Source organism: Neolamprologus multifasciatus, chromosome 7 (assembly GCF_963576455.1).
Source record: "Neolamprologus multifasciatus chromosome 7, fNeoMul1.2, whole genome shotgun sequence".
In the NCBI taxonomy this organism is placed as follows: Eukaryota; Metazoa; Chordata; class Actinopteri; order Cichliformes; family Cichlidae; genus Neolamprologus; species Neolamprologus multifasciatus.
Genome location: NC_140445.1, coordinates 31,844,866 through 31,853,932, shown reverse-complemented (window position 1 = coordinate 31,853,932; position 9,067 = coordinate 31,844,866). Strand labels below are relative to the sequence as shown.

The following is a 9,067-nucleotide window of genomic DNA, read 5'->3' as shown; positions in this document are numbered from 1 at the left end:
ACACATTTCTGTACTGGAGAACAGGACGAACACGGGATTACAACAACAAATATTCAGCCCCCGAGAATGATGGGAAAAAAGCACAGTAGTAGAGGTAGTTGGTGGATGTTGTTTATATTGTATCATATTATAATATATTATATGACAATTCCCACGACCCATGAGACAAGACACAGAACATAGTAAAATATATAAAATATTTTTCACTATGTTATTACAGTTAGAAAATGCATTCTTTCTGCAGGTTTAATATTACATTAGTTCATTCTGAATTAATATTTATTAATATTTAATAATTAATAATATTTATTAAAGGACTAGTTTAATTTTCAGTTTCAGCTTTGTCAGACCATATATGACCATTTAAGAGTTATACATTGATAATATCACCATGTCTTTTCATGATTTCTTCTACTTTTTCATCTCCATCTTCCTCCACTGTTCTCTCCTCCCTCATCTTCCTCACTAAACTAATCTTAAGCCAGAGCTCTAACAAAAGAAAACATGTATAAACATGCTTACTTGTTACCAATATTGTCATACTTCTTCATTGTTAGCACCAGATAAGCCAAGCACAAGTCAACTTTCTCTCATGAAATATATTAAAACATAGTGTATGCATTTAAATATTAAATTTTTAAATAAATAGAAAGTAAAAGACACTTGCGTTGTGTCCTTGGGCAAGACACTTCACCTACCGCCTACTGGTGTTGGCCAGAGGGGCCGATGGCGCGATATGGCAGCCTCGCTTCTGTCAATCTGCCCCACTGCCTCCACCAGTGTGTGAATGCGAGAGTGAATGAATAGTGGCATTGTAAAGCGCTTTGGGTGCCTTGAAAAGCGCTATATAAATCCAATACATTATTATTATTATTATTATTACTAGCCATCCTCAGCTGTTACAGGGAAATGCAAAGCAGCCAGGGTGGTTTTGGGGTACAGAGGATTAATGCTGGCCTGCTAGTTTGCATTTATACGAATGTTCTGTCTACATATATATATATATATATATATATATATATATATATTCAGGAAATTTACTTTCAGTAAAGTAAACAAAATAGCTTAAATGCAAAGGGATTTTGTTTCATTCTCACACCACTCAACTTACTGTTTTGAATGGCGTAGTCTACAGCTAATAATCCTCTTTCTGTCTCCTGGGTAGTGGTTTGACCGTTTCACCAGCTCTTGAGCTTGCAGTATGGCACAATGAACTTCTTACACTTGGGTGAGCAGCTGATAGCCCCCCAAGTGAAAGGTTTATGGAGTCATTAGTAAGGTTTTCATATGTCTGTGCCACTTTTAATTACTTCACAGTGAATAGTCACGTCCACTGTGGAAAAGGTGGGAGGAGGACACATGAGATGTCCATAATTAAAACTTGGAATGAACCTACGTTTTCTCCTTCTGAAATGTGGAGAGTACTGCACAGCAGTCCATTCATCGAATAGGATGAGGTTTGTATTATGGGTTCTTCACCAATTTGATGAGCCTAACCAAATACCATAGTGCATGTCTGCTAAAGGCTATGGTTATTGTTGTGATTGCACATTTGGTTTTCAACCAAATGAGCTGAAGTGGCATCACCCACTACGAGACTATAATGTAAATGAATAAACACGGAAAGGTCCCTGTTCAGTGTGTAAATTAAGATGAGCTTTTCTATGTGACTTATTGAAATGCACATACACTAACATTCTGGAGGGCACTTTCAGCCAATTAACTTTGAAACACCTCAGAGCAGAAAACAAAACAACCTTCTGTATCTGTGCAAAACTATTGTAACACTCTGGAATGTACTGGAATAATCTGCATTCTTAGTTAACCTTTCAAACTTTCTGGGGAGACAAGATGGCGCCAGTATGTTCGGCTCGCCATCACTCCACCTGTTTTCTGGTTTTCTGTTTGCTGTTCATTGCCTTAACTGTGGAAATTAACTCGCTCCGGACTTATGACCGAAAAACTCTTTTTATCATCCGGGACTCAGCAGTGACAGCACCTTTGTCCTTTGTTTTTGATGGGCAAACAAGCAGTGCGCCTCCACCGCTCCATGGCATTCCGCCTTACCTACGTCGCACCTGGTTCCTCCCTCCCAAGCTACACCGGAGAAAACGCTGGAGAAGACGAGGGAAGCGAAGTGGTCTCCTGGCTCGTACAAAGGCATTCCTGTCACTTTCTTGCCTGGCTGATCCTCTCCTTGTACAAATGGGTTTCTGCTACTCTGCCACTGTGAGAGGCTCACTCCAACCCAGAGGTCCCTGGGTGTGCACTGTCTCTCCAACTCCGCCTGGTGCTGCTCCTGTTTCACCGGTGGGCCCGCTTCTCGGCCCGCGCTTCCTTCAGTCGTCTGGTTTGCTCCTCGCCATGCCGGCGGTGGCGTTCTCCTCAGGTGAGCGACTCTCTTCCACCTCCGGCCCGCGCCTGATGCCTGCTCCTCTCCTGCGTGACTCTCCAAGTACGTCGCTGGTTGCTCCTGTTCCGGGTGCTGGGTCATCGGCTCCTCTCCAGCCACGGATCCGCAGACTTGGTACCGTTATTTCAAACCTCCGCCCACTCAGCCGCACATCAACCTTGATGACAGCTACTGATCTCACCTTATCTATGGATTTGATCAACATTCGATCCCTCTCCAATAAGACGTTTCTGCTCAAGGATTTCTTCTCTTCTCATGAACTGGATTTTATGTTCCTGACTGAGACTTGGCTACATACTGGTGAGACTGTGGCTTTCTCTGAGCTTCTTCCTCCAGGCTGTTGTTTTTTCAACTCTCCCAGGTCTTCTGGTAAAGGTGGAGGCCTTGCCTGTGTTTTTAAATCAGTTTATGACTGTTATCAGATTTCATCTTTCTCCTTTTCCAGCTTTGAACTGCAGCTTTTTAAACTGAACTCATCTACTCCATTACTGTGTGCAGTAGTGTACCGTCCTCCCAAATTCAACAAGGATTTTATCAGTGAGTTTGGGGAATTCTTATCAGGACTTTCAGTAGATTTTGATCATTTTCTTATTGTTGGCGATCTGAATATCCATGTGTGTTGTCCATCTAAACCTCTGGTTAGAGACTTTGTATCACTGCTGGACTCTTTTAACCTGACTCAGTGTGTGTCTGGCTCCACACATGAGAAAGGTCACACACTGGACCTCGTCATGTCTCACGGCCTGAGTATCCACGTCTCTGAAATCTGTGAGAGTGCGTGTATCTCTGATCACCTTCCTGTTCTGTTTTCTGCCACTGCACAATGTTCTGTTGCTGCAGTTAAAACTCCTTCACGCCGCCACCGGATCATCAATACCCATGTACCATCCCTGTTCTCTGCTGCTTTCAACAACTCTGAGCTCTCCACGGTGGACTGGATTGACTCCCTGTGTGCAGAAGATTTAACTGCTCTTTTTAACTCAACATGCACTTCTATTCTGGACTCCATCGCTCCCCTAAAATCACTCCGTCCCAAAGCTCACACTGAACCCTGGATTACAGACTCTGTTCGTACTCTCAGTCGCTCCTGCAGGTGTGCTGAGAGAAAGTGGAAAAAGGACAAGCTGCAAATCTCCTTCAATATCCTGAGAGACTCTCTTTTAACTTATCAGAAAGCTGCTAAAGAGGCTAAGTCCTCCTACATATCTAACCTGGTCAGCAGTAATGTCCATAAACCTCAGACTCTGTTTTGTGTTTTAAACTCCATTGTTGATCCTCATACGTCCACTTGCCTCACACCTTCTGCCACCCTCTGCAATGACTTTTTATATTTTTTTGTTAATAAGATTTCCTCCCTGCAGTCTGTCATTCCACCTCCACCTTTCAATCCCTGTGTTTCTCCCTCGTGCCAATCTGCCTTTAACCAGTTTGAGCTAATCTCTCTTTCTCAGCTGCATGAAACAGTCTGCAAGGTCAAGTCTACCAACTGTTCCACTGACGCTATCCCCTCTCGTCTTCTGAAGCAGGTCCTGGACTCAGTTGGACCTGTCCTTCTGGTCCTGATCAATGCCTGTCTCAGCTCTGGTTGTTTCCCAACACTTTTTAAGCATGCTGTTGTTCAACCTCTCCTCAAAAAGCCTAACCTGGACCCATCTATACTCTCTAACTATAGGCCCATCTCCAATCTGCCCTTTCTGTCCAAAGTACTGGAGCGAGTTGTCCTCAGGCAGCTCCAGTCATTTTTAGACAACAACAGTCTCTATGAGAAGTTTCAGTCTGGTTTTAGAGCTCGTCACAGCACTGAAACCGCCTTACTGAGAGTTTTTAATGATTTGCTTTTAACTGTAGACTCTGGTTGTGCTGCTGTCCTAGTAACCTTAGACCTGACAGCAGCCTTCGACACTGTTGATCACAACATACTGTTATCCCGCCTAGAACACTGTGTCGGTTTGAAAGGTACTGTCTTAAAGTTTTTCCAGTCCTACCTGGATAACAGGAGTTTTTCTGTTCACCTCGGTGAACTGTCATCTCCCAGAGCTCCTTTAACTTGTGGTGTACCTCAGGGGTCCATTCTAGGCCCCCTGCTGTTTACTCTGTATTTGCTCCCTCTGGGCGATGTGCTGCGCAAACATAATGTGTCCTTCCACACCTTTGCTGATGACATTCAGATCTACCTCCCTCTGAGGTTAGACTGTAAGGACTCTTTGCAGCCGTTATTCTCCTGTCTGTCTGACATTAAGACTTGGATGGCTCTTAACTTCCTACATTTAAATGAAAGTAAAACTGAAGTCATTGTGTTTGGGCTTCCTAAAGACCCCAACCTTTCCTTTGATTTTATGGGACCCCTAACTTCCAAATGTACTTCCTCCATTAAGAGCCTCGGTGTTATTTTGACAGTGCTTTTAAATTTGATAAACAAATCAGCTCCGTAGTCAAGGGATCTTTTTATCATCTACGGATTTTAGCTAAAGTCAAGTCCTACCTGTGCAGGAACGATCTAGAAAGGGTGGTCCATGCTTTTATTACATCACGGCTGGACTACTGTAACTCCCTTTATGCTGGTTTAGATCGTTCCTGTCTGCATCGCCTCCAACTGGTGCAGAACGCTGCTGCTCGCATGCTGACCGGTTCCAAAAAGAGAGACCACATCACTCCGGTCCTCTGCTCTCTCCACTGGCTCCCAGTTGCTTTTAGTATTGATTTTAAAATTTTACTGCTGGTTTTTAAGGTTCTTAACGGTACTGCACCTCCTTACCTGGCAGAGCTTCTTAGCATTTACCGTCCCCAGGAGATCTTTGAGGTCAGCAGACCTGAGGCTTTTAGATGTTCCCAGGTACAGATTAAAGACTAGGGGAGTGTCAATGGAAAATTGTACTTAGTAGTCAGTATAATCTTTTAATGATATAAGTTTGTATATGGTAGAATACTACATGTAACCATTTGTGTTTATTGAAAGGATGTCTCATCCTAGGAAGTCTGTAACATTCCAGGGTGTTCTGGCTTTCACCCCCACATCCTAGGAGCATGGGAAAGTTCGTACCTTGTTTTATTGTTTTACGGTAGGATTAACGTAGTTATATCTGTTTCCAGTCTAAGTGGTTTTGGTTTGATGAACTGCTGGACTTTCCAGACCAGCAGTTTTAGGGAAGTCTTTATGGGGTCACACTCTGACCCCCCCTCACACACACACACACACCACACACACACCACACAAGCACCCACTGAAGTGTATAAATAAAGGACCAGGGCAAGTCCTCAGGGCGGGTCTCTGAGTCTCACTCTAGGCTGCCCTTGCTAGCAAGAAAATCTGTGTGTTTCTCCTCTCTGATTCTCTGCTGAAGAAGTGTTTTAGAATATATCTCTTAACATTATTTGGTCCTTCGTAGCCGGAGCAGAAAACATCAGAACTGTTATCTGTGACTCTGTTCCAAGATCCAGCACTGATTCCTGACGCCGTGTGGAGCCAGCACTGAAGCCTGTGCACAGCCCTCTTAGACGAGGAGAGAGCCCCAGGACGTGAATTTGGGTCTGGGCCAGTAGCCTGGTCCACGGCACTGGGATTCAGTCTGATGATCCGAACCACCAGTGAGATGTCGGAGGGTGAGAAACACTATTTTGGTATATAAAACGGCCGCAAAGGTTTAAAAGTCACGTGATAAAATAGGCTGAGTTCGCCAAAAGGAACTGTGTTTAGACTAGTTTTAGAGGTAGCTGAAATTACTTTGTGACAAATTAAAATACGTTTAAGCAAATGAAAACACGTTGAGACAGAGAAATTAAAATAGGTTTAAGTTCGCCAAAAGGAACTGTGTTTAGACTAGTTTTAGAGGTAGCTGAAAATACTTCGTGACAAATTAGGTTTAAGTTCGCCAAAAGGAACTGTGTTTAGACTAGTTTTAGAGGTAGCCGTGAAATACTTCGTGACAAATTAGCGCGCAAATGTCTATATGTGTGTGTGTCTGGAAGTAATAATTGATTTTACAGCACAATAAGCTGCTGAACTACTTCCATTTTTGTTTTCTTTGCTGAGGCTCAAGTACTGGTGACAAAAGAGAACGGTTGAGTTTCATCTCATAAAACTGATACTGCTTCACCGTTAGGGTGAAGTCGAAGAGGCCGTATCAGTAAACCACTCTGAAGTCAAGCGTGCCAGCGACGGCCCAGCAAAATCTTTGAAAATGGAGAATAAACAAGCGAAATTAACACCTGATGAGAAATGTTTAGAAAAACAACAAGCCGGAGCAGGACTAATGCAAAAGAAAGGGAGAGGAATGCATAGTGGAAGAGCAAGAGGTAGAGGCAGAGCTACACACACACCAAACAGTGGCTTTAGCACTACATGCTGGAGGTGTGGAAAAGAGGGACATTTTGTACGTGACTGTAAGAAACAAAGAAGACAGTAACTCAGAATAGGATAGCAGCTCAGGTGAAGAGAGCAGTTCAGACTAGGAAGAACGTAATAATCCCTCACCAAGTGAAAATTAGAGATCAAAGTAGTTTAAAGTAGTTTAAAAAGGGTTGGAAACAGACCCGACTGAATAGATATAAATACAAGAGGAATAAAGTAAAACAAACAAAAGGCTTAATTACAACTTATCTTTAATGTATTCATACTAATAATAGCAAGGATAACAACCTGTAAACTGGTATTAATGATGAAATAATATTAATATGAAGAGGCACCTCAGTCAGTTATGATGTGAGGTGGATAATTGTTGAAAGTAATCTGCATTAAGCTTAGGGTTGCTCAAATTCAGCACAATGACATATGAAGTAAAATAGGTAAATATTTAAACTAATGATGTGTATAGAGGCACTTGACCTGCTTGAAAAACTGTCATCCTAATATGAGCCATTGTTGAGATATAGAGCACACCTATGAAAACAACTAATATGCTGAACCCTGTATGAAACAGCTGAAAACTACATGATGGAGAAGCTGAATTGAATATGAAACCACTGTGTGAGATTGCGTTGTGGTCTCTTCTGAGCTGATGAGCAAGCTACACATTATCAGATCAGGAGCTGGCTGAGAACTCTTCAAAGAGAGGGAAACAGAACTATGATAACTATGATAACTGGAGTGTGAAGCATTTCCGTGAGCAGTTTTCCTGCATCTTGACTCATGTGTGTGGAGTGTTCATAGCATCAGCATTATGTTTTTGTTTATTTGTTTTGGTGGGTTGAAAAATAATTAAATAAACTTGTGATCATATTTATGGATCACCATGGCACATGCCATTGGCCAAATGATTTATGTACGCAGATGAAAAAGTGAGTGTGAATATGTCTGACGTCACAGTGTTTTTGTGCGCTGTGTAAAAGTAATTGCCTCTGATTGTGAGAGCGGTGATTCTGCAGGTCACCAGCTATTGTAAAGAAGAAAAAAAAAAGAATGAAAAAGAAACAAAATTTACATTGTAGATGAAAAATAATCATAGGAAAAAGGTTTTGTGTTGATCAGCCAAGAACAACTACAATCTCATTTTCTGCTTTTAAGAAAGGACAGTTCACAAAAACAGAGAGAGAGAGATGTGTGTGTTGATTAAGCAGTGATAATAATAATGAACATGTCTTAGTTTGTCACTTTCAGGTGACAAGCAGACCTGAATCAATTTTCCACATGCAGCGGTCGGAAGAAAGTTATAGTTTAACATCATTGGAAACGTTCAGGCCAAGTTTCTGGCTAACTTATTTACAGCACCATGTGTCTCTCAAACTCACAAGCGAGCTCTCACTCCTCCCTGAAGACAAGGAATGCAGCTCCAAAGAGCAATAACATGGCAGATAAAGAGACAGCAGCAAAGTCCTGAGAAAAGAGTCCCAGCAAGCAGCAGCAGTGTGGACAAACAGCATCAGAGAAGAAGAGCAAACCCATCATCCTGCCTGATTGGATGAATGGCACTGTGTTCCCAACAAGCTGCAAATTCACTGTGCATGTGAAAAGAACATTTGAGGAGAACTGAGGAGACTGTTGGAGTTTGACATTTGCCACCTTTGAAGAAAATGGCAAGAAGAGAACGTGAAACACAGGACAAAGCTGAAAGAGAACTGCCTGCTATTGGACTGTTGAAGTGGGAGAGGACAACAGTGAGAGTAAGTGAGAATGCTGGTGTTTAAAGTGGGAAATCAAAATTGGGGTTAGCAAACCTGGGAAAAACAAAACTGACTGCTTAAGTGGGAAATTGTGAAGGAGTCTGAAACACTGCAAAAAGAAACATACAAAATCACACACACACAAGCAGAACATGCATTAACCCTACTAACACTTCCAAATACAAGAGAACTCATGAAGATTAGACAACATCTTAAGCATGTGAGTCTGTTTACCATCTTGTCCAAGTCACTTAGTGTGACGAGAAGTGATGCAAAGACCAGTGGACTCATAGCACATCAGTTACAAAATGATTAAATAATAGCAGAGAAATGTGTAGGAAAGGCAGCTTTAAGAACATGCTCTGCTGGAGATGCAGCTCCACAGACATGCATTAAACCTGCCTAATAACACAAACACACATGCAATGAAAATTAGCTTGTTATCTCTCATCAGTGTTAAAATAGTGTAAATTTAACAGACACTTGTTATCAAATGCTGAATCCAATGCAAAAAATTGACTCTCGAGGTTGCAGGACAACAGTTTAACTTTTGTAGGG

At 42.1% G+C, this 9,067-nt stretch overlaps 1 long non-coding RNA gene across 1 annotated transcript; it reads left to right on the top strand.

Moving 5' to 3' along the window:
• Window positions 1–6,532: 6,532 nt before the first annotated feature.
• Window positions 6,533–8,627, top strand: LOC146514577 (uncharacterized). Its single transcript, XR_014875371.1, has 2 exons — window positions 6,533–8,044; window positions 8,221–8,627. It is a non-coding gene; the product is annotated as an uncharacterized LOC146514577 (long non-coding RNA).
• Window positions 8,628–9,067: the final 440 nt, after the last annotated feature.